The sequence below is a fragment of the Castor canadensis genome, chromosome 4 (genome assembly GCF_047511655.1).
Source record: "Castor canadensis chromosome 4, mCasCan1.hap1v2, whole genome shotgun sequence".
Lineage (NCBI taxonomy): Eukaryota > Metazoa > Chordata > Mammalia > Rodentia > Castoridae > Castor > Castor canadensis.
The window spans coordinates 112,114,180-112,140,688 of record NC_133389.1 but is presented as its reverse complement, the minus strand read 5'-3'; the positions used below and the strand labels follow the sequence as shown (position 1 = coordinate 112,140,688).

Here is a 26,509-nt window from a genome sequence, read left to right as displayed (position 1 = left end):
AGGGACCGGAAATGACAAGCAACATGGCATTCTGTTAAAAAGATAGACTGCAAAAATGATGTCTGTTCTACTTCAAAGAAAAAGCTCAGGTAAGTCTGGCTGTAATTGAACATCATAAAGTTAACCAAAAGTAGAGCTTTAGGTTTTAAAACATAAATGATAGTAGAAAACTTCCTCCCAACATAAATGCTCTCATATTTATATGAAAACAAAAGCAAGTGGAGTAAAATTTGTACTTAGATTATAGTAAATAGCATTTGAAACTCTGAAAGCTTACAGTCTGCATAAAAGCCACATTTAAGACATTTATCTGGGAGTGACTCCAGATAAGAAATGGCTTCTTTCTCCATTGGATTCATTGTAGAATGAATTTCCCATTTGTATAGGGCTTGGGACTCAAATAAGCATCATGAATTTTTGTTGTTTTTCTCTATTTGTGACTATCTGTCCATGTCCTGAAATAAATAGATGGAAGCTTGCTTCAGGAAAGACAAGATAGGCAGAATGAATCAGGGGGAGACTGTGTTTCTTTCAGTCTGTTAGTGGCTTTGTGGTATTGCAGGGTGCTGTGAATTTATGTGAGCAGAGTGGATGAAAACTTGTATGCTCTGTCTTGGAGACCAGGAAGGCCCACTCACTGAGGGTTGCTGACTACAGTTCTATGGTAAGTTTGAGTTTGAAGTATGTGGGTTGATTTTCATTATGTGTTATTTTCTTGACCTGGGATAGGGGAGGAAGTGAACACATTCCAATGAAGTTTTATATATTAAGATAAAGTACCAAGGGAATTTTTGCTGGGAATTTTTTATTCAAGTATGTAATGAATAAGCTGTCTGGGTTGGGGGATTTCTTTTCCTAAGTATTTTGGACCTCTACTTTTGCTGTCAGATATATTTTTTCTTAGAGCATATGGTCAGTGGATTTGCTAGTGCGGATGTCTTCTGTCAAGCCAAATGTTGAGTTTATGACAGGTAGATAATTTTTGATAATAGTCGGAAAGGGTTAATAAATATGGGAATATGGCATCATGAAAGGAGAGAGGCAAAAATAAGAGACTAGTCTAGAAAGTTGAAGATTCTTATTAAGAGAAAAGAGGGAAGTGGTGAGAAGCCAAGTTTAAATTGATTAAGTGCTAGAATTCAAAACATGACATTCTAATGATTTAGACAGAATAAGGCAGCTCATGGGCATTTGTTCTTTCAGAGAGAGAGAGAGAGAGAGAGAGAGAATTGATTATTTTCTTATCTGTATCTACTCTAGCCTTTCTAAGCATAGGAAACTCCTGTCCTTTCAGCTCTGTGTCATCTACAAGGAATAGACAATCAATACACATTTTCTTTGAACAAGATATCCCTTTTGGTGGCTGCTACAAAAAAAAATCAGCAAGCTAGTTGCTTTTATATGCTTTCTGTGAGATAGGCATGAATAAGGTGATCAGCTCATCCAGAAGCAGCTGAAACTTAAATCAAAAAGTCACCAACAAAAAGGTGTACTTTGTGCAGGACCAAGTATTTATTCCCTCAAACCCCAATCATGTCAGAGTTTCACTTTTGGGCTAACCACCAGGGGTCAGGGCACTGTCTCCAGGAACTTTTTGTTAAGCCCACTGATGCTTAAGAACAGACAGTGCAGTGGAACTCAAACTTTTATGTATGCAAGCCCCTGGAGAGTGTTCAAGTACTGGCCCTCAATATCACCCCTGGTGCCAAGGTGGAAGAAGTGGTTCTGAGGATCTTTATTTTGTAAAAAAACCCCAAAATCCAAAAACAAAATACAGGTGTTGGAGGACCTCAGGGTTTTTGGTTTTGTTTTTTCCTATTTTTTATTAGCATGCATTAATAGGAAAAGTTTCTTTCTGGTTGTGCTTTGAACACATTATATTCCCTTAAATTTTCTCCCTCCCTTCTTCCCTTCCTTCCTTCCTTCGACAGGGTCTCCTTATGTAGTCCAGGCTGATCTCAAATTCATAATCCTCCAGATTTAGTCTAATCCCAAATGCAGTGCTGCGATTACAGACGTGTATCACCATGCCCAGCTGAAGGACCTCACTTTTAAAGGCAATTTCTGGGGTTTCTCTAACTTGTTCATCTCACCCAAGGCCTGTCAGTGTAGGATGCACCAGGAGTCTGGCACTAAGAGAGATTCAGGGCAGCCTAGAGGAAGGGGCAGAGCTGTATCATGGGGACCTGAGTTTGAACCCCCTGTGGATTGGTCCATAGACAGAGCTTTTCCTAGGTAAGATTCAAGTTCCTTCTTTTTAAAAGAAGAGAATAGTATCGTCTACCTCAAGGGATTTGAAGAAATAAGGCATGCAAAGTTCATTAGCAGAGTGACTGGCGCATAATAAAGCCATTAGTAAAAGTTAGTTTTTGTGGTGGGGAGAGAAAAGGATGTCATTAATGCTCTCTGTGACCAGAAAAATGGCCACCAACAGATTCACAAAACATGAGACTAATTTTTGGGTCTTGAGAGTCTAGGGCCAGTGTCTAAAGGTAGATCCTACATTGGACAAATAAAGATAAGAATCAGGGATACATTTTCTCACCATCACAAGTTTTTCTGTGACTAGGAATGAGGAACCCAGATGGCACAGTTAATTGCAGTTATAATCGATCCCACAATAGTATTTAAGTCAATAGTTTAATTGATTTTTCTCAGAAAAACCATTATGAGAACTGCTTAGAGGGGACAAAATGAGATATATCAAATTTCAGGATTTGTTCACATCTATCCCCCACCCTGCACAGAAGTTATAAATGAAGAGAAAATGGTAAAAGAAAGGAAAGGAACAGGGGATCACAAATCAAATAGACTGTGATTAAATGAAGCACTGGTCTGGTAGTTCAGTGTGGTATCAGGGCGTACTGAACCAGCTAGCTGGCAGCTAGCACGTGCTGTTGCCGAGTGCTCTCCCCCACTAGTCTCCCAGGAATAGAGGAATCTGTACTGTTACCCTAGGTTCTTTTTTGAAAAACAAAGATGAAATTTGGGGCACATAAATATATGGTATAATAGTGACAGGCACCAAGTTAACAGATGTGGGTTTGGCATCATGAAATGAGAGGGGCAAAGACAAGATGAGTGGGGAAGATGTGATCAGACTCTAATTTAGCTTCCAATCATTTAGCCTTCTGGGTCTTAGGCACTTAAGCTCCCTTGTAGTCCTGATCCATGGTAATACAATATGGATAATAGGATAAAACTAGATGTTTTACAATTTTTTATTACCAGTAGTTGATGGAACAGAAGTCCATAAACTGCGGTACTTGAGTTATCACCAAATACTAGCTGTTTTGTGGAATTTTGTTTACCCTGAACTGTAATTCATTAGTTCTTTTCCATAAACCAAAATGTTAATATAAATACAATTGATAAATAGTATTTTATCAGTGCTGTTACTAGTAGTAACATTAAATAGTCTCATTAGTCTAGTCTCATTAAATAAACAAAAAATTGATGCTAATGATGAAGAAAAAAAGTGCTGACAAGGGAGAGGGAGGGGAGGGGGGGAGGGAGGAAGTAAGGGAGGGACTGGGGGAAGGGCGGAGAAATGACCCAAACATTGTATGCAAATCTGAATAAAAAAATGTGCTGACAAGAGTAGTCACTATTTTTTGGGCAACTGTCATCTGCTGGGTCACATTTCCTTATTAATATTTATAGTAACACTGTTAAGAGGCATTATTGTGCCGTTTTCCATGTGGATTCTGAGATATCACATGGGTAGCAAATACATCTGAATTTTTTTGGTGGAATAATTTTTAATACATCATTGACTTGTTCCAAGTTATTGCTAGAGAACCCTAAAATATAATGGAAAGATAATAAATTAGAAATCTAAATGACTTGGATTTGACTCTTTACTATTTGTAGTGAGTGATCTTGTAAAAGCTATTCAGTTTCTTCATGCTTCAATTAATTGCATTAGTGAAAATAAGATTACAGTAACTACTTCATACTTAGGCTTTCTAGGATATAATAAGATGGTTGTGAAAGCATGTGAAAATCTTCTGGGTGATGTCTTTATTGCATTTGCAAGCCATGCATTGTGACTCTATTCCCAACATACTTCTAATTTAGCACCTTTTCCTGATGTATATATATATATATATATATATATATATATATATATATATATAGTCTTTCTTGATGATATTAGACCTTATTATGATTTGTCATAGCCTTTTTCTATTATCTGAACAACACTGTCCAATTATTGAGTTTATATATATATATGTATATATAATTTATGACTAAGATAATATATGATATATTTATTATTTCTCTCTAATTACCTCATGTGAGAAAATAATACCCATGAAAAGTGTTACTGATATGAGGAGAAACATGTCATAATATCTTGACAAAATAAAGTTTTAAAATTATTTAAAGAGTATATGTTCAATTATACCTCTGTAATAGGCTTCCCAATAATTTATGCCTCAGTTTAATTCTGACAAAACATCAGATGAAGCAAAATGGATGGCAATTTATCAAAATATTTATCAATGGGCAATAAAATTGGGATTTGAATCCAGGTCTTTCTTGTTCAATAACCGATGTTTCCATGTAGATCTACTATTTTAGTTGCCATCATTATTAATCAAATGATTCAGCCTTTCCTAATTGTTATTCTGTAAAAATGTAGAGTTCATATTTAATGGTTTACTTCTCCCCTTTTCACTTTAACCACTTCAGTGGATTTCCTCTTAATGGCAATATCATATTATTTTGTTTACTTTGATTAATGAATTTATGAATAGTTTGAACTTGCCAAGAGCATATATATCAAAGTAACATTTTTTTTCCAATTACTTAAGTTTTGTTAAATTTCCCTTATTATTGGGTAGGTGCTGTGATCTTTGGTCTATTTTCCTTTAAAAAGCAAAACCACAACAATTGAGTGGTACAAGTTTCAGGTTCAATCCAATTTAAAGCTATTGTCTCTGACATTATCAGTCAAATACAAGGTTTATCCATGGGAGATAGGGGTGTGGTCTTCTGGGATACCATTTCCTTTTTTTATTTGAGGTGATTTGGGACAGGGAGGGAGGAGGAAAAGAACACTCATCTCTCATGTTTAATAGCAGTTGTGGTCTGTCTTCTGGTTAATGTAACCTGGCAGGTTGAGAACCTCTGCATACTGAGTATCTGTGTGGGAGTTCTCAGAAGATCCTTGGAGGCCTCTCCAGTGCAGATGGCAGACCCAATTCCAATATGTTCTTATTCATGTAATCAGACCCCACCATCCTGCCGCTGGAGTCCACTTGCTCAGAGGCCAGCCCTTGTGGATGGAATATGTTAAGATACCACAAACTTTCTGCTTCCCCCACATTTTCTTGAGACAGGGTCACATGCATATGGGTTTCCCCAGGGCTGGTTTCTCCCTCTTTTCCAAGTTCAAATAGATATGTGTGGGAGGCAGGGGGGTGCTGGCAAGGCCACTGCAGGTGCAGATATCAAAGCTAGAAATGAGATGTTGTATTTCTCTTCCTATAGGCAATGCTTCCAGGCTTTAACAGTGGTGCTTTTGGCAGCCCTTGCACTTGGCTCCGTGATGAGAGGCATGTCCTCAGGAGATTAGACAGAAAAAACTTCAACATTGTTCTTTTTCCATCCTCATCAAGGTTTCCTCACACTTTGATAATTTCCCTCTTCTCTTTTCCCACCTCAGACTTCCTGTTGTTGTATTGATTACTTAGGGACAAGGCATAGTTTGGGGTGACCGTTAAAAGTGGTAGAGCCACTTACCTGTCTCTTAATAAGCCTTGAAGAAGATTCCTAGTCCCAGTTGTTACCAGTATTCTATTTTGTTTATCCTTATTTTGGGGTAACAGGAAAACAGCACTCAATAGCCCATTTCACTTATACACTTTGGGGATAAAAATTAATGTAAAATTGAAATTTCTGCTCTGGGAGAGACACTGTCAAGACAGTAAAAAGGCAAGTTACAGATTAGGAGGAAATATTTGCAAAAATATATCTGATAAAGAACTATTATCTAAAATATACAAATAACTCATAAAACTCAACAATAAAACACAAACAACTTGATTAATATGCAAAAGATCTAGACAAGCATAGATAAAAGATGGCAAACAGGTATATGAAAAGATATTCAATGTTATGTGTCTTTAGGAATTGTAATTAAAACAATGAGATATGACTACATACCTATCAGCATGGTAAAAATCCAAAACAATAATCCAGAATATCCTCAAATATTAGTGAGAATATGGAACAACAGAAACTCTCATTCATTGTTGGTTGGAATGAAAAATGGCACAGCTACTTTGGAAGATAGTTTGGCAGTTTCTTACAAAACTAAACATATTCTTACCATAGAACCCAACAATCATGCTGTTTGGTTTTTTCCCAAAATAAGAAGAAAGCTTATGTCCACACAAAAATCCACACAAATGTTTGTAGAAGCTTTATTCATAATTGCCAAAATGTGCAAGCAACCAAGGTGTTCTTCAGAAAGACAGGAAAAAAATCTTAAATGCATATTACTAGGTGAAAGAAGCCAATCTGAAAAAGTTACATAGTGTATGATGCCAACAGATGGTAGAGCAAAACTATGAACACAGTAGAAAGGTCAGGGGTTAAGGAGGAGAAAGATGCATAGATGGAACACAGAAGATTTTTAGGGCAATGAAACTATTCTGTGTGAGTCTATAATTTTGAGAATATATCAGTATATATTTGTCAAAGTTCAGAGAGTATACAACAACAAGAGTGAATGCTAATGTAAGCTATGGGCTTTGAGGAGTGATAATGACATGCCAGGTTCACGACTGTAGCATACACACCTCTGTGATGCAGAATGTCAGTAACAGGGAGGCTGTGCATATGTGGGGAGAATATATGAGAGCTCTGTACTTTTCATTCAATTTTGCTATGAATCAAAACCTTTTTTTACAAAAATAAAATGTTAAAAATTGACACAACATTGTTATGAAGAGTCCACAGGTAAGCAAAGCAGAGAGATCTGCATTCTAAACAGCAGATTTCATTAGTTTGTATATACAGAATAATTTTGTTGTATGACTCCATTCTTTGGACAGAAAATGTCTAGAAAATCACAAGTATAGTTTAGTCCTCTACCTTTTCTCTGTATTTATACTCACGGGGTCTGATCCTGAGCTGATGAGGGAGCCCCAGAGGTGGGTGAGAAGAGGCCACCTCTTCCTGGAAGCTTCGTCCTAGACAGTGAATCTATTGTATTTCCAGTGCTACAGAGAAGTACATGTCATAGTTATTGTTCTGAATGCTGCAACTCTACAGTGACTCTTTGTTACCCAGAAAAACAGTAGTCCCCAGAAATTGGAATTCTGTTTTATTAGAACACTCTCTTATGTGTTCACAACTTTAGCTGGTTTCTATACTAGGTTATGAAAGGCAAAATTAAAGCTGGAAAGTCAGACACAGTGGTCGTAGGATTCTACTTTTATAAATTGTCTTCAACAGACACAGAGAACAATGGGGGAAAATTTCTTTAAAATAAAATACAAAAAGATAAAGTAGGAAATAGAAAAGGGAAGACGATTGGAAATAGTGAGAAACACATGGATTGATTTCAAATCTGAAATGTTGGTGGAGTTGGAATGGAGTTTAGATCAAATAAAAATATGGAAACAATTAATGCTGTTGCTAGCTCCTTCAAAGTATATAGAACAACTGCAAGGAAAGACCTTTCTTGAAATATATTGGTAGAAGCTAGGGTTTTTATAAAATAAACCAGTTCTCTGCCCCAATTTACATTTCTTGTAGATGTCACATAACTTTTACTTTATCTCCAAAATATTCTGATTAAGATGTTTTCAAACAAACAAGTCTTGGAGTTCAATCTCTTAACATTTTCTGTTTGTTTTTTATGAACTCTCCAATTCACGTTATATTATAAATTGAGGAAGGTGTGTGAAACAGAACAATGCATCCCTGGTTCACGTACTCAAGTTTGTACTTCAATTGCCTCTTAGAATTATGTGATGGTACCATCCTGCCCCTCCCCCACTTTGTACTAGTCTGAATGACCCACCTAGTTCTTATATTGCAACAGAGAGTGACAACTTATGGAGGCCTGGTGGAAAACAATGCTTTCTTTCATTTTTCTTTAGAAGATATCAATCTATTTTGGTTAAGACAAGAACATGATTATTTATGCCTAATAGCTTTGTGCAGAAGCAAAGTGTATTCAAAACTGTATTTTCCACTGAGTCATCATGGAACTGTTTTATATACAGAAGAGCATTTTCTTTCCAATCAATTTCAGTAAGATTGCATTGGGTCCACCATCAGCTCAAGGCATAAGAAACTGGTTCTTGGATCTCAAAAATGTGATGTTATTGAGTCTAAGGGCATTAATCATCATGGCATATGTATTATTTTGCTTCTTTGCTTTGTTGAGCTAAGGAGATGATGCATATGAATTCACACTCCTCCACTCTCACCTTCTTTATTCTTCCATCTCTGCTTTCTTTCTGGAGACAGTTTTGCTGCCACCAAATGCTTTACCTCAAGTGCCAAATTTTTAAGTGCAAATGGTGTTTTTCTTATTTATAGGAACACTGTTTCACTTAGGCTGGTCATCTCTCAGGCACATATCTACTGATAGTGTACCTGTGATTTTGGTTATAGCTTTTTAAGTATTAAAATTATAACTAGAATGGTAAAATGCTCATTTAAAACTGGAATGTAGATAGGCAGGCTCAGATGCCTCTGGAGTCACTAAGTTCCAGCATTCATTCATTTATCTAGGGATGAGAGAGACAGAGAGAGAGAGAGAGAGAAGGAGAGAGAGAGAGAGAGAGAGAAAGGTAAACATTGCCAGGCACACACTTTGTTGGGTGTTAGAGGCATAAGAGTGAAACAGTGATAAGAGACTATATTGTCAAACCACTTAAAGGCTAATGGAAATAGAGACAAGAGTTAATATGGTATGGTAAGGAAAATCTCCCACGCTGTGACAGAACATAGTATACAGAAGAAAACACTAAGAGTAGCCTTTGGAAAGAGTAGTCAGGGACAGTTCCCTACAAAGTAATCTATAACCTGAAGGAGAAAGGCATTAAGTTCTGGGGCCTGATCCTTCCAGGCAGCACTCCATGGGATGCAGTGGAAAGTACCTGGGGACAAAGCAGGATATCATCTAAATGTGGTCAGACTCTGGCAAGCAACAGGGAAAATGAACATCTTTAATCTCTGTTTGCTCTTGGTGATGACAGCATCATTAAAGTTTTATGGGTGTCTCTCAGTGTTACTTAAACATGTTAAAAGGAAAAATAAAATACATAAACACTTCTTTTCATTAACAAAAATCTTGAGTGTGCTTTTCTGGGATTCAAGTGCTCTTCTGTGGTCTGATTGCAGGTCTAACCTCTCTGCAGGTTGGTCCTAGGCGGGTAGTATGACCTTTTAGAATGGACCTGCCTTGTGAATAGATCTCTCTAGAGAAATCCTCTACAGACAAGGCTGAAGTGATGCTGCTATTTTTCCAGGACATTTCATGTAGGTTCCTCTCTGCTCTGCTTGGAAGCAGACTTCACTGACTCAATGTTCTTCAGGCATAGCATTCCAGTGTTCACCACAGTTGTTCTTTAGTTCAATCAACTTGTAATGTAATGTTCCAGCCTCAGCCTTTCCTGCCCATCTCATTATTGTTCTCGGAGAATTCCAGATCTCTTTGTTAATGCTGCTGCTACAGTTACTCCTGGTACTACTACTAAGCCTTTTTCTTTTTCTTTTTGGGTGACTATATAGTAAACACTGTCCCAGGCATTTTTTAAAATTTTCATAACAATCCTGAAAAAGTAAACATTATTTTCTTCATTTTGTACTTGAGATTAATGAGGCTCAGCAAGTTGAAGAGACTTTGGTTCATCAAATCTTCTCAGCACATGGAACACATTTAATAATTAATGTACCATCTTTGAAACCAAATTGCCATTGAATGCTATTTATGATTTCCTTAACTCAAAAAGCATTGTGGGTGCTGACAGTGCTTCCTGGTGTGGGGACCACTGGCTGCCATATGATTAGGAGCAGTCAGATGGGCTCAATAGTGTAGATGGTGTCTCAGGTTTCAAGACAAGCAAAGGGTCTTCTTGAGCAAGCAATCCTCATTGGAGGAGGAAGAGTGTGTCAAACTCCAGAATCAGCTAGTATCTAGGAAGCCTAACCATTTTTCTGTTTTATTTTCTTTCTGTTCATACTGCCTGCTAGGTATTGGTTGTTATAGACTTAGGGTTGTTAATTCTTGGGAAAAACTATGATCTGAAATACTATAGTTGAAATCATCCTTCTTGGAGATAAGGGAAGAAATACTAGTGTTATTACCAATGGTTGTTCTCAGAAGATCTTGGTCCTTGTGCTCCAAATGGAAGAATCCCAGCAGAACTCGTGAATGGGGTGAGGTAGAATAGTTGAAGCAAGAGGAGTCATCTGCTGTGCTGGGTGAGAGTAGAGAAGAAGAAGGGCTGGCATCTCTTGGTAAGTCATTTTGATATATTACCTTCAACTTGGAGGTGGGGAGACAATACATTATCACCTGTGGGGTCAGGGGAGGAGCCCTTGATCCAAGAGGGAGAGCAGCCCCCGACTCTTCCTGACCTAGCCTGCCTCACTAGTATTACTGGGTCAAAATAACTAACATCAGCAATCCCTACATAACCGTGAAAATACACTGACCTTTTGACATTCTCTAGAAGTTTTATTAGAAAAAGGAAGCTATTCTTATGACAAAAATATTTTTGACTTATTGTTTCCCTTTGTTACAAAATTAGAATTGCTTATTCTAGTGTACCAATTGTTTAGATCCTGAAAAGATAGGGTTTCATGTACTAATAATTTTATTGTGTAAGCATATGCCATACTGAACTCAAATTAGCAAGTTCTCCATGTGTTTAAGGCTTGAGACACAACACTGAACTGAGAAGCATGTATAGTTCAGACAGAAAAGTAAGGAAGAACACAAAAGAAACATTCTTGAATCTTTACTCTCCACACTAGGTAAGGGTATATGTGTGCTTTGGCAGTTGGGGAAGAAAGCTAGACATTCCTTGCCTAGAGGGAACGAAGTTATAGTAGGAGTCTTGCTGTTTTTCATCAGAGCATTGAAGAGGCTTGCTCAGTGGTAGAGAAGATGTGGCCTGGGAGGCTAAGAACAGAAGGAGGTTTAGCTACAGGCTATGGGTTAGTGGGGCTTTATTTCTTGCTGTTTTCAAGTATTGTCAAACTTAGTGGCCTTCCTGCTAAAGCAGCCCTTGTGCTGATGACTTATGATTAAAAGGTACGTCAAAGGTAGCAGACAGTCATTGGTTCATTGGTATCTGGAGATGGTTTCCTTCTCCCTCCCCCACCCCAAAATGTGAGGAAAATGGTTTGGAAGATCTAGAGCTGACTCTATTGTGTCACATAAATTCTGTGTACAGTTTGTTTGTTGGTGACTTAAACCAGCTTTCCAAAGTCCCAACTAGATGTCCTCACAAAATACTTGTAGGTCATTTTTTCCCCTTCATGAACTTTATAGAGAGATAATTAAGAGCTCTTCATGACTCTATAAATCATTCCAATGCATTGAGAATTTTGAGTACATAATTTGTACAGCCTTCTCTTGGTAGCCATTACAGTTCATATACACTTTCATTCATATTCACCTCACAGAAACAAAATCAGTGAGATCTTGTTATTTAGTCAATTGCATAGTTTATTTAATCTCTGCCAATTTTATACCAAGAGGGATTTGAAGTGGCTAAATTAGTGAAATACAATAAGTTGTCCCTTTACCACACTTAGAATAATTTCTATTCTTTAAATCCTTTACTTAAAACATTGTGGAGACAGACTTGTTTTATAGCATGAGTAACTGGTATCCTCTCCAAGTTAAGGAAAGAAAAACATATAAAAATTTTTTTTCTTGGAATGCCAGAAATTTGCGTGAGATGAAACACCTGTTTCAAGACCAACCATCCTTAAGGAGCTGAAATAATATTTCATCTGTTTCTAAGATACTTGGGCAAGATGAACCAAACAGGAAACAACAACAGAAGTCCTGAGTCAGAGAGGAACTGCTTATTACTCATCTGAGTTTACAAGCAGAACGATGATGCCATTACCCTGAAATGAAAAGGTAACTTGCTGTCAGTTAAGAAGATAGTATGGTTATGGCTCTTGTACCATACAACCTCATGGGCAGTTCCACTGCTATTTCCCTTAGACTACTCCATCCCTTCATACTTCTAGAGAGATCATGTTCTTATAAATTTTTTACAACATGGAATACTTTGGGGAAGAAGAAGAAAAATTACCCCATTTATTCTTTTGAGTGACCTGCCCCACCCTTTCTAATTTGAATGGGCAAATTACAAAGGAAAGAACATAGAAAGATCAGTATATTTTTGACAGAATTGAAACACTGTCCAGATTTTTAACATACTGGGAGTAGTTGAACATTAGACCCCAAACCATCATCAGCACGAATTTCCTTGGCCTCTTGTGGTTGGCCAGTCATCTGTAATATGTAGACAATTGTCACACCCAGTGAAAATCATGAAGAAGGGGAAGCAGAATGGGGAAGTGGGATGCAAGGTATAAATTTAGTGGTCTTTTAGCATTTTCGAAAATGTCAGTCAATGTGGCATTTGCAGAAGTTAACACATTGTTATTGAAACTGTCTTACACCTTCCTTTGCACCTGTATTAAAGAATACTGATTGTTTCTTGGCCTTTATCTAAAGAGGAGAAAGAGTGTCTTTCTTCTTAAAGCAAATCTAATTCTGCCATTTGGGACTCTGTGTCCACATGCCAGGCCAATGCTTAGCATCTCAGGATTCTTTAGATATTTTTTACTAATATTTATGTGTGCTTACTTTTGTTTCAGGTACTTTCACAGTACTTTTTTACAATCCCTATGGGTTTTCACATGTAGATGTGAAGACTGAGGCACAGAAGCTGTTCCCAAAAGCTTATGTTTAACACTATCTCTCTATATTACCATTATTGTACAGATTTACTGTTTTTGAAGTTATAGAAGTAAGTATATGTATAAAGTAGGGAATATAACATACTAAGAGATAGACAAATAAAAAGAACTCTACCTTCTCTTGCATTCTAGGACTATTCCACAGAGGTAACTATTGTTGATTTTTTATGTATCAAGAAAATTTTGATGCATAATCCAGGATATACACACTTATATATACATATTTATTTTTGGTTGTGGCTCTCTTAAGGTATTTGTGTTATTCCTTGATATACTATAGTCATTTGTGAATATACTTTTCTCCTTTACTTGACTGTAAATTATTTGAAGTAAAAGAGACTTCTGCTGTTATCTATTGTCAAGTTACAAATGATCCCAAAACTTAGTGGTTTAAGTCAATAACAACATTAATTTTGCCTCCAAATCTGCAATTTAGGCAGGACACACTGAGAATACCTGGTCTGCACTCCAGTTAGGATTAGCTGACATAGCTCAGAGGTTGGAGGCTGAAGCCCTATGAAGACTCCTTTGCTTCCATGTGCAGTATTTCATGCTGGCTCTTAGCTGAGATCTCAGGCAAGACTGTAGCTAGAATATTTACATGTGGTCTTTGCCTGGCACTACCTGGCTTCTTCAGAGCATGGTGAATGTTTCTAAGGATCCTAAGAGAAATGGGCAGAACCTCAGACTTCACATTGAATCAGTAATGCAGTGGCCACAGGCTTAGCCAGACTCCAGGGCAGTCTCATTTCTCAAAAGTCAACATTGTAAGGAGAGAATGTTTGATGGGATATGCTGATGAGGCCCTCTTTGAAAAATGTAGTTAGTCTGTCACATGTACCTTTTCATCTCAGGCTCATTTCTTTACTGTCTATAATGTATGTTATAGTTTTGTAACAGTAGGTGTTCGATTAATGTCTAGGAAATGGAATTGCTGAGTCAAGTTTAAGAGGAGGCAGCTTCTTGTACTGGGCTGGCCTAACAGGAGGGGAAGTGAAAGCTCATGGGAAAGTAGGATCAGAGTCTAAGACCATACTAAGGACAATTGCTAAGGGTCTCTAGAAAAGGTGCTTACAGGGTTATTATCCTGGGATAACTAGTCTCAGGAGGCCTCAAAAGAGTACTAACATTTTGATTGTAAAGGGTAGTAAGAGGATAGTGCTAGGCTGAGCTTCACAAGAGCAGGTGTAGTGAAACTGTACATCTGCAAGGGACCTCCGTCAATGAGTAAGCCCTGCCACTTTCTAGTGAAGCACCCATGAAATGCTCAATGGCCCTGCATGTTTGACAGTCTAAAATTAGTGTGAAGAAAACTCTGGGTAGAAAAGATGGGGGCTGAACGAGAAGGCTGGTCTTGTATTGCTTTTAGATTTGATGCTAGTGCTTATTTATATGCACCTATCAGACCAGAGCATGGACAACTGCTGTCATCTCTGTTGGGCCTCTGATACCAAGAGTCGGTATGCCAGCTGAGGTCTGATATCAAAAAACTCATCTGACCAAGTCTTGCAAAGCTATGGGTAAAACAGAAGGTTGCATTTACAGAACTTTTTTCAGAACTCATCCCTGTTATGTCTTACTTTGTCTTTCTCTTCCTCTGTCTTCTCTGCACAATCCTTCATCATCTTTAATTTCTTAGTCAGCCATCAGCCCCCTCTGCTGCTTGGAAATTGATACTTTCATTTGCTCCCAGAATTGCAGCATTTAAGCTGATAACTGGAAATCACACCAACTTGGTCCCTGGAAATACTGCCCTTCCTGTCACTGTATATGTGCATGAAAATGCTTGCATTCTTCCTTCTCAGGGGCATTCAAGCTCCAAGGCCTTTCTCATCCTTTCTAGTTTATCTCCAATAGAGTTAAAGCCAATAATCATTAAAGATCTGTATGATATGTTCAAAAGGACATAGAATCAGACAATTGAAAAAGAGCTTGATGTGCTCTTATTTAAGTGTATTTGGGAGATGTCTATCAGAAGGACAAGGCCAGTATCTTTTGCTGAAGTTACCTGGCTATTGTGGGAGTTGTTATGCTCTCTAGACTAGTTTTTCCACTCAAGTGGATGTACCAAGTATTGATAAAGTACATTTTTCTTTCATTATTTTTGAACAGGTCCTTAACAGCCAGCCTCCACTTGCCTACTGTCATTGTTCACATGTATCCCCTACTCAAGACAATAGCATCTGACTCCATAGAAGTCACTGGAGGTTACCTGATATAGGGAGAATGCGCAACTGCAGCATGACAGCCTGTTTATGCTTGGGCCAGATTCCTGATGTGGCATTGATCTGAACAGGTGGTCAGACCCTCAATCATCCAGTTGAGTTCAAGCCATGTATTTAGTGTGGGTTTCAGAATTACTGTTTTTGGAACCTAGGAATTTGTTGACTTTCTATTGTCAGTGACTTCTGAAGCATACACTAAAGAGAAAGATTTCTCAATGTTTCAAGGCTTTTGTGACTTAATTTTTGGACTCCAAAGGTTGAGTATCATTTTCTGGAGCTTGCCTGCAGGATTGGTGATGGAGGTAGAGTTAGACAAAAGAGCAAAATAAATAGACCCACTGCTATAACTGCCTATGATAGCATCATCTTCCTTGTCCCTGAAGATGGTTCAGAGTTTTGGAGTCACTCTCCTATTGCTCCTTATACCTAGGAGTCACAAATTCTTATTGCTTATCCCTCTGCAGTGCTTCTTATTTCTACTCTTTTCTTTTCTCCCCCACAGACAAACTTTTACCACCTGTCTCTAAGATTATGGCACAAGTTGAACTGATTTTCAGTTCTCTTCTCCTCAATTATCTTTTAAACACATTGATTTACCTAAAATTATTAACTTATTTCCCAAAAATTAACTTATGTCTTTGTTAAAAAATTGATAAGTTCACTTTTATGTAGAAAGTCCATAAGTATTTAGCAGAGTAGATAAGGGACCTCACCCTTCACATCAGCTTCAATAAGGTACTTACTAGTTCTCTCTTTAGCCACCCAGACTCCTAGTACACTAATGTCGTTACTGATGCTTTCTATTTTCTCCTCCCAACAGCTCTCCCTTACTTCTCCTTCACCATGGCCAACATTTCTAACTATTGAAATTTCACTGATTTTCTAAACTTGTCTTTCTCCTTCAAAGACAACCCATGCCCCTGTCTTAAGAAGAAATCAGAACTTTTGTAAATGCCACAATGTACCCCCACCCAGCACAACAATTAAAAAAGGAAGAAATCAATTTCTCTGCTAGAACCTTTGAATGACTTTGGGTCATTTTCTTTCTGGTGGGCATGCAGAACTGGTTTTTTAGATTGCTTCATAAAAGGCAGAGACCAGGCTTTACCAACTTCAGCATCACTTTCCCCACAGTTAGGTGCAGGCATTTAGTAGGCCTTAGCTAAATGCTATCCTTTGGAATTGAATTTTCACAGATTCTGTTTGGGAAAAAGTCATTTAATTCAGACCATCAACTTAAGTTTTTCTGTTTATAGAGTGTGTAAAGGAAATGTGGTGAAAATGTATGATTGGTTTGGTATCTAATTACTCAAATCATTTTCTAAGTCAAAAAATCAAAATGTAGTTTCATCAGGATGTTAAAAATGTATGTCAAAAGGACAATAATATGGTGTCCACAAAATTTGGATATGTAATTTCATTCCTTTCACATATGATAGCTTAATAACTCTAATGACTCTTATGGAGACAAAGACTAACTATATTAGTAATAACAATGGTTTTTTGGCTAATGTGCTGGCCAGGAAAGTTTTTAAATATTTTGATATATACATATGGTACCTCTATTTTCCTCATCTCTTTTTCAGAAGTGAGCTCTACCATGTGGTACATTTATGAAAAGAGAGATCAGCAGCATTTGTTTACCTCTTCAGTATACTAATGAAATCCAACTGATGTGTAGGCTGGGCTTAGATTTAGGGATACAAAAAATTGTGTGTTATAAACTGGAATTTTTAAAAGAAAAGTTCTTTCTTATGACTTGTTCCAAATCTTCTCTTCTATTAGTGGTTACAGTTTTCAGAATTGATTCTTCTTGCACTTTGTAGCTATATTTCAGTTACCCTGTTTTCAGTTTTTAAATGGTTTGTCATTTTTCCATCAGTAAGTTTAAGTCTTATATTCATAATAGCCCTGCTATTCATTCTCCACCACACACTTAACTATTATTTTGAGCACAGATCTTCCTTTGAAACCAGCGGGAGCTTTGTGCACAGATGAAACGTGGAGGAAAGGGGATGTTCCCGCCTTCCTCTCTTCTGGACTCTTTCATCACTGTATGATAATGTTTTCCACTTCTCTGTAGATAAGAATCTGTAAATTTTCTGCATTTACACTAAAGGCTGAAAAGCAGCATCAGTCATTCTCACCACATCTATCTAGATTAAAAGCGAGTCAAAGACAATTAGGCTACTCTGGCAGGAACTGTGCCCCACAAACTGATGTTTTTTGATGGTATCTTCCAGAATTTTCTCTGCTGTAAATGCCAGGAGACAATTTCCTTTTGCCTCCACTCCCCACTTTTTAAAAAATAGAATAAGCTATACTTTTCTTTTTCTACATTCTTGATTCTTTGCTTACTAGGACTTGTTAGAGTTAAAAAAGTGTTCAGTGACACTGTTCAGTTCTTATGTGTAGTCATTGGATTTTGTCTAGCCTTTTCCCCAGTTGTCTTGCTTAACTTTGTGAAACTTTAGAGATACTCCATGCCAATGTTGAATGGGCTTCCTTTTCAGGAAAGTGCCACCTCAAGTAGTCACATGGAGTTATACCCAATTTGTTCATGTCTGGACAGCTGAGAGTGGGAGGTCAGTCTTGTCCTATCCTCTTGTAGATAATAAAAAGATTGATAGCAGGAGTCCTCAGCATGACTTGACCAATACAGACCCTTGTACCTAACGTCTTAGCTTCTTGGTGACTTCCTTGCCTGAATCATCTTTCAGATCTCCACAACCTATGAAATGCTAAAAATGCTTTCTTTACCCTAAAAATATTTTCATTGTTAAACTTCTACATGAAATAAACTCATTGTGTCTAGTTGGGGAGAGTTATAATGCTTTTTACCAATTAGCTCAGAATCCAGTGCTTCCAGTTGGGAAATTCAGGGATCTGCAAGGAATACTTCTATGACAGCTTCTAGTAAAAGAAAGTCTCATTCTTCCAGTGTGCATATTTTCATCTGAATGATATTAAACACTTGGGGACAGACAATAAACATTTATAAATATTCAGTTATAAATTATAATCACTAGTAAATGTATCTAAAGGATTTTCCCCAACCAAGAGAAATTTTGTTTTGGAACATACTTATGATTCTTAATTTGTTTAGGACTTATTTTCTACATATTTTGGAGCAAATTTTTCTAGGGGAAGAAAGCATAATTTTACTAGGCAACACACAGGAAAGTTTTGTAAAGACTACCCCAAATTCCTCCTTGTTTATAGAATGGTGTTGAGCAAAAGGACATGCTAATTAATGTGTGCACATTGAGTACAATAGATTTTTATTGCTTCAATATATTTATTTTATTTTCTAATGGAAGTCTACTTATAATTAAGTCTATATTCTATCTCCTTTCCTATCTCACCCTAAATAAATAAACTCAAAAGAGTACTTTAGGTTATTTAATTTCAAAGAACAGGAAAGATGAAATCAGTATTTCATTTAGTACTGTTTTCTCTTGGACACTTTCCATGTACCTTAAGAATGAAACCTATTTTTTTCTTGCTTTCCTATAATTATGTTTTAATATTGAAGATTTTTTTGTCAGAGTAGATTTCTAGCAATTTGATAGATGTTGTAAAATCAGAGTCTTTAAAAAATTTGTCTTGCCAAGACTGTGAAATACATTCCTACATATTCATTTTTGAATTGATGGATGGATGACAGGCAGTAGGCAGAGGGATTGAGTACTAAACGATTCTTGTGTCAGGCTTCAGAAGTCTTAACAATCTGATCTGCAGCACATAAAAAGGAGTAGGAAAAGAGCAAAACCAGAAATATGCATGAGAATTTGGGTCTTAACTCAGAAAATAGCAGCAAAGAATTATTTTTACTAGTAGAAATAGAAAAATAGTAAAGTTAGAAGTCTGGAACTTTTGATGCCATTATGAATAAATGAGCTGATTATTTTATGTTTTATTGAAAGGTTATCTGTTATGTTATGCCATGTTGAAATATCAGCGATCAGTTCAAAGAGAGTAAAAATGATTGAAAGGTTGGAAGGCTGAGCTTATGAAGAAAGATGAGAAAAAGGCAAAGTTTGATTGATGTTCCAGAAAAAGGTAGTGTGCTGTGGTGCAAGAGCAGTAGTCTGGGAAGCAGGGGGCTTGTACCTTGTCCTACCTGATGACTGTATCTCCAAGCAAGATGCTGTTCCTCTGTGTCAAATCGTCCGTTCAGTAAACGTAGGGCAGTGCAATGATTTGTTAAGGTCCTCCCAGCTCAAATTTTATAACAGCTTCTCATCTATCAGAAATACAAAACAAGAAGACATTCACACAGTTGCAGAATGTATGGAGTTAGCATTAAGGAAAAATACAGCATTTTTTAAAGCAAGAGATGAAACATAGAATTTGTAGAATTTTATTTAATTTATAATGCTGTCATTTGAGTGCAATACTTACCTTCTTTTCTTTCCCTTTGCAGAGCCCATAATGTCTTTCTTATTCAAAGTCATGTATAAGCAGCAACTCTAAAAAAGAAAGAATGAAAATTTAAACAAAATTTAATGCAAGTAAAATTTCTTCTGGGGCGTCCACTGGTTTCTTCTCAGCCTGCCCTACTTTTTCTCAAACCTGGCTTGCATGCCAATTTGGCATGTTGCTTTGCAAATCTTGTTAGAGTTTTTGCAAAAAGTTGAAAAAATAAAATAGAATGACAATTACAAAGCTAAATAGAACTTCCAGGCTACCAGTATTTAAGAGCAAAAATAACAGAATTGTGTTTCTCTGGCATCCAAGTCCTTCAGGAACCCATGGAAACAAGTAAATAATTAACTACTACTGGTAATAGAGCAACAAAGAGGGCCTCAGGATTGTTAAGCAAGCACCAGAAGATCTTCAATGCAATACAAAAGTTCCAAACATGATTTCTGTCCTCAGGGAAATCACATTTCAAAAGTAGGGAAAAAGAAAATATAGACTAAGCCAAGGCGGTTCACTGGAAAATGACAGAAGCTATTCAGCTTGCTGGTGTGTCCCTAAACATCCCAATGTTCCATACATTTTCCCCATAAAGAGTTCACTGGTTTAGGTGGATTTGGTCTTCCAGTTTCTAGGAAAAGTGAACCATGTTCCCAAAGCTAGGTCAATAAGCAAAGAATAGCAAACAGCCAGTAAGGGACATGATGGAGAATGAGAAATCTATTATGGCATATACACTTAGGAGCTGTTTCCTTTTTAAAGGAATTTTTACCCTTTGAAAAATTCAAAGTCATAAGTATAATGAAGTCATCAGATAGCAGAGTTGAAAAAGAAAATAATTGGTCGTTTATGTTGCCGATCATGGCTATTCCTGCATTTCCAGAAAGCTTTCAAAAGCAAAAATCTCTGAAAACAAGCCAGTTAGTAAATTGACTCTTTAAGCCAGGGAAAGGAGTTCATAGATTGGCAAAAAAATCTACCTTGCATCCCTGTTTACCTGGGTAAAACCTTGGTCCTGTTAACCAGGATGAAAGAGGGAAGGAAACTGACCCCATGTGGTTATATGCATTTGCTAACAACACATACAAATTATTCTGTGTTGTGAGTGAGACAAAATATGTGACAAAATCGTTACTTTGCTCTTAAAATAACGATTATTTTAGGGAGATGAGGTACAACAGCATAAGAAAGGCTAGGGTATTAGCAATCTGCTTATCCCTGAATGGAAGTGTTGTCCTACACACTGATTAGGGAGTTGAATATCATATCATACACAGGAGTGACAGATCGATACAATCTGTCTGTTCCTTCATTCAGTTTCTGAGCTCATGGCTAAGAGCCAATGATATATTTTGCTGTCTTTGTTCTGTACTGCACACGTGCTCGGGTAAGCAGCTGCTGTGACTTCCTTTCCGTGCCCAGCCAGGATCAGTGTACTTCTGTGAGGACCTAGTAGGAATTTTCATTAGTCCTGGCCAGCAATTACTGTCTCTCTCCAGACGCATCCCTTCCACAGCCTGCATTTTAATTCTTCTTTAGTGCTGTGGAGTGGGGTGGGGCTGAAATTCTCTCTGTCACAGAGCTTGAAGTTGCACCACAAGCAGGAAAGACATAAAATGCTTACTTCTACCTTTCTGTTAAATGAATGAGGGCGTTTTTTCCTGATGCTGCTTATTTAAAACATAGGTGTTTGGGTGACTGAACAGACCTTATTTTTTTCTTCTCTCTGACCCAAAGAATACTTAATATGTTATCATTTCCCCTTTGCACTTTATCTAGTTGGTTTAAACAAAACAAATTGGTCGGGACAATGGCTATTTTTTCTCCTGTGCATCCCTAAACATACCCAGCAGTCCTCTACTAGGCTACTGAGTGTCCTACCAAATGAACATGTGAAATAGTTTGAAATAAAATTCATATTTTAGTGATTTTTATCTGCTCCATTCCCATTCACATCACCTCAGAAACCTCCATATGAGATATATTTGAGTGATCTGCTCCAAATATTATTTACTCATTTGTCTTATATTCATTCTTTTCTTTTTTACTAAACCATGACATTGTTTAAGCTTGGATGGGCATAAAATATATAAAATAAGGTTCATGCAAATAATAATTGGGATATATGGTGTTGCATCTAGGGCTGAGTAAGGCAAATACTAAATCTTACAGGACTCCAGGAGTGGTAATAAGCTGCTGTCATCAGGGAATCCTTCACAGAGGAGGTGGCATTTGAGGTGAGACCCTAACAGTGGATGAAATTTCAATGACTATAGATAACATGGGAATTATTGGAAAGAACAGTTCAAATAATGATACTGAGACTTGAAAATTCCAGGTGCACTGTCAGAGGGAAGGCTATTCTATCTAGGAGTAGTGAGACAATTTATTTAGATTACAAGTTAAGACTGGAAACTTAGACAAAAATTAAATCATAGATGAATTTGCATGCAAGGCTAAGAAGTTCAAACTCAATTTAACAGTTATCAGGACACAACAGCCAGGCTGGGGACACTGTGTATAGGAGGTCATTTGCAGTCCTTCTATTGTGTTGAGGACTGAATCTTGTGCCTGAACTAAAGATGCTGTTTTTCATGGCAAGGAGAGGACAGGTGTCAGATAGTTTAGAGGAAGGGATGATGACAAAACACAAGGTCCTATTGAAAAGAAAGAGAAGTCCAAGACAAGTGAGATGGCAGGCTGTGTCTGTCCATTGGCTTGCTAAGTCTTATTCTTTCTACAGTTTACCATACAGGTCTTGAGACATGGAGGAACTGTGTTAAGAGACAAGAGCGCATGGTGTACCTCTTCAATTCTGATATGCACCCTTTCCAACTCTACATTTCTGAAATGAGGATACTCCTAACTATCTATGTGCCCATTCTTGAAAAGGAGTTAGTAAACCAATGGCGCATATTTTAGTTGATGGCACCTTATCATCAAAGAAATCATGTAAATTGTATATGGATTTCTTTACTTGGATTTTGCTTCCAAAAATTTTCTCATACTCATTGTAATTAAGCTGAACAACCCAGTATGTATAAATTACACTCACTCAGATATTAAAATCACCACAAATGCTATTTAGCAAACACCTACATTACCCAAAGAAAAGAATCACTGAAAAAATATATCAATTGCCAAAGCTTTGGGCAGATTATGAATATATTCATCAAATGCTGAGCATGCTGATAAAAAAAATCACTCTCTTAAGTGCTAGAGGGATATAAAATGAATGAGAGAAGGGCTCTGTCTTGGAATGAGTCTAGGGGATGGAGATCAGAAGAAGAAAAGACAGATACACATAATTTTAACAGTGAAAATGTGATTAATCTTCAGAGATCCCCAAGGTCTGGTTATATTACCTGTGGAGTAGTCACTCATAGTTGCTTGGGGTATCACGTGAGGCTTTGGAAAGATGTAGCATTTAAGTTGAGCCTGGGTGAGTGGGTACCAACAGCAGTGGGTGAATCTAGATGAAAAAATTATTGTAAGCAAAGGTAAGAATTTGGACAGAATCATGTGTTTTCAAGGACCACGGCAATCCAGAGTAGTTGGAATGCTATGAATAACAATAGTGAGGCTTCTAGGAAACTTTTTACTGGGTGCTGGACATTGATGTGTGTTACTGGTGATATGCGGGATTACTGGTCCTGTTTTAAGGCTGAGCACACTGAAGCAGAGATCAGTTAAGTAGCTTGATCAAGGGCCCAAGAGTCCATGTTTAACCAGTAGGTTGTACTCCTTTCATACTCAGGTCACATGCCAGCACATGCTCACAGGGACCTGCGGCTGGGAAAGGATGTTAGACACAGGTTAGGGGAGGTTAAGATGTGAAGGAGTTTGAACTTTATTTTGTAGGTAAAGTAATGGCATTATCTGGATTTGGGACATATGTTTGTGTCATGGAATTGAGCCATAATGGTCTTCGTAATAATGTGTCAAATTCTAGCATCCTCCAAGGAACTTTTAAACCCCTAAGACTGTATTCTCAAATACCTTTTCATTCTCCATGTCATTTATTTCAATCTTCATAATAATGTGGTATTTCTCCTTTGCATTTGTGTGTATGTGGAAACATACCCCAAAATAGTATTGACCTTATCCAAGTCTTATGCCTTGCAGGTGGAAGAGCCAGGGAAGGAAACAAGGTGTTCTGGAGCTTAGATGCATTGCTGCTGTCTTCTGGTCCTCTCTTCTTTTCATTGGTTTTATCCCCTTTTTAAATCAGAAGTGTAAAGGGATACTGATCAGAGGTGAAAATAGGCATGAGTATGGGTTCACTTAACTCTGGAAATCAATATTCTCATGTAGAAGATAAGAGACAGGAGAAATGAGATGGCTACCACTGGCAGGCCAGTCAGGTGTTTGCTAAGACAGGCAGTTTCCCTTGGTGAGGAGGGAGCAGTCTTGGCTGGCTGTCCCTGGAAACCTCTGTTCAGATGGCATGGAAAACTCCACAGGTTTATTATTTGAAAACTAGGTCAGCAGTTGAACTATCTTAGGTTAAATAATTCATTTCACAATCTTTTTAGCCTCCTGTCTAGTAAAATAGGATGTTCACAAGGCCTAACCAAAGAGAACATGTCATTGTTTCTGAACTCACCAAGTTCATCATGTATTTGTTTATAAACTTTCAAATACCTTCTGCTGTATTTTGAGTCAATCTATTCTTGGGGTTGATAACATGTTCCAGTTTTAATATTGTCTTACTGCTAAATTGTAGGAATGAGAGAATGTGTATTTCCTAGGGCTGCCATACAAATTAACATAAATTTAGTGACTTAAAACAACAGAACTAAATCTTACACCATTATAGAGATGGGAAGTCTGAAAACAAGGTGTCAGCAGGGCTGTGCTTCCTGACGCTTTGGGTAGAATTCTTCCTTGTCTCTTTTACCTACCTTACATGTGACCATCAAGCCTCGGAGTTCCTTGGCTTGCAACCACAAAGTTTACAATCCAAAATCTGCCTCTGTCATCACATGGTGTTCTTCTGGCAGGAACAGCAGTCACATTGGTTTTGGACCCACCCTAATGACTTCATCTTAATTTGACTACATCTGCAGTGACCCTATTTCTAAATAAATCCATTTGTATTATGTACTAAGGGTTAGAACTTTAATGTACTTTTTTGTGGGTCACAGTTCAACTCATAACAGCTGTAACCAATGATTTGCACTCTTCATTTTATTATGGCTACTAATATACTTATAGCACTATATCAAGGTTGTAAACTTCTTAGAGGTACAAAGGGAGCTACAGTAGAAGAAATATCTTGATCCTTTTTGGTAAATCCATATTATTTCTTAGAATTATTGTTTTAGTTGCAATCATACTGAAACTTAGTTTTTCATTTTCTATCCTTTTAGTAGATTCTTATGCCTACAAGGGCAGGGGTCATACCTGGCTAATTTTTGCATCTGCATAGAGCTAACACAATTGTGAGGTAGAAGCATTGCAGTGTGGTTAACCTTGTCATGGTTGGAATCTAACCTTGGCTGTTCTAGGTTGTATGCGTAGGCAAGTGTGTTCACTTCAGTGTCCTCATCTGGGGAAGAATGATAAATATGGTACTATTCTCATGGTTTGTATGAGATTAAACACATTTAGTACATTGCCTACTTGTTGTTATGACTATATACTCAGTAAATGCTTGTAGAATTTAACTGAAGGAGACCATGTAGTCTAGTAATAGTTGTGACATTAAATCACTCTCTTTGGGAAGAAATACTACTGTATTTTCTGGGCTTTAGTTTTTCACTTGCAAATAAAGGGAGTGAAATAAGAAGACTGATATTCTGTAAATTCAGTTAGTATCCTTAAGAAGAGAGAGAGAAAGAGACATAGAGAGAATTGATTCCATTGTTTATTAAAGAATCTAATAAATAGTATAGATTTATGAAAGAGAGACATATTGTTATTGGTTTTTGCTCTAGGCTTAATACTTTTTACTGAATGTGTTTGACTTATTATTTTAATTAAATAAAATTTAAGAGCTATTTCTTGTTTCCTACAGTCAGTCAAGCTCTGTGCTAGGTTAAGGGCATGTAGAAATGAATTGTTCTTCCCTGTATTATGTTTGAATCTCAAAGTCATTGCGATTTCAAATCTATTAAAAATTGCAAGTAGATAGGGGTAGAAATAAACTAGAAATCTGATTTTCTTAGAAGTTACCTTACTGCCTGTCTGCAGTTCCTTTTCTCTCTCTCTCTCTTACACAGGCGCACACGCACACTCTTTCTGGATTGTGAAAACAGAAGCAGAGAAGGTGAGTCACATTCCATCCACTGCTTCCTTCTGGCATTCTCTGCTGATTCACTCACTATGTGCAAAGACAAATCCCCTACAGGTGGCAGAGTTAATCCAGGCAGCAGATGGCAGGCAGATTGGAGGAAGGACTATTTCCGGAAGCTCAGGGGAAAGCTCTCCCTAGAGCTGTCCCCTTTGGAACACTTAACACCTTTATCCATTCAGTGGGATTGAACTGAGGCCTCCCTGGTTCTCTAGTTCTGAGGTTTGAATGGAGACAGGCAAGTGAAATAGGTTTAGGGAGTAGTGTTGTGGGCAGAAGAAGGAGTGAATATAAAGCTCAGAGAAGATGCTGCTTTCTCTTGAAGGGACACCTGTGTGGTGAGATATGAGGTCACAGGATCTGCCAGAACATGCAGGGACTTGAAGGATAGGCTAAAGAGTTTGGAATTTATTCAAAGGCCCGGGGGAAATCACCTAGATCTCATGAATGTGGTTTGTTATTCTAAGAATCACAAAAAATTCCAGTCCTTAAGCAGGTTTCTTGCTTTCTAAGAAGCTACTTTTCTATTTCCATGAAGCCTTTCCCAACTCTACAGGGTTGACTACTCACACCCAAGGGCAAAGGT

The 26,509-nt window shown here is 37.5% G+C and overlaps 1 long non-coding RNA gene across 1 annotated transcript; it reads left to right on the top strand.

Moving 5' to 3' along the window:
* On the top strand, positions 1 to 25,901 carry LOC141422376 (uncharacterized). The gene is made up of 3 exons (XR_012446921.1): positions 1 to 89; positions 563 to 664; positions 25,853 to 25,901. It is a non-coding gene; the product is annotated as an uncharacterized lncRNA (long non-coding RNA).
* Positions 25,902 to 26,509: the final 608 nt, after the last annotated feature.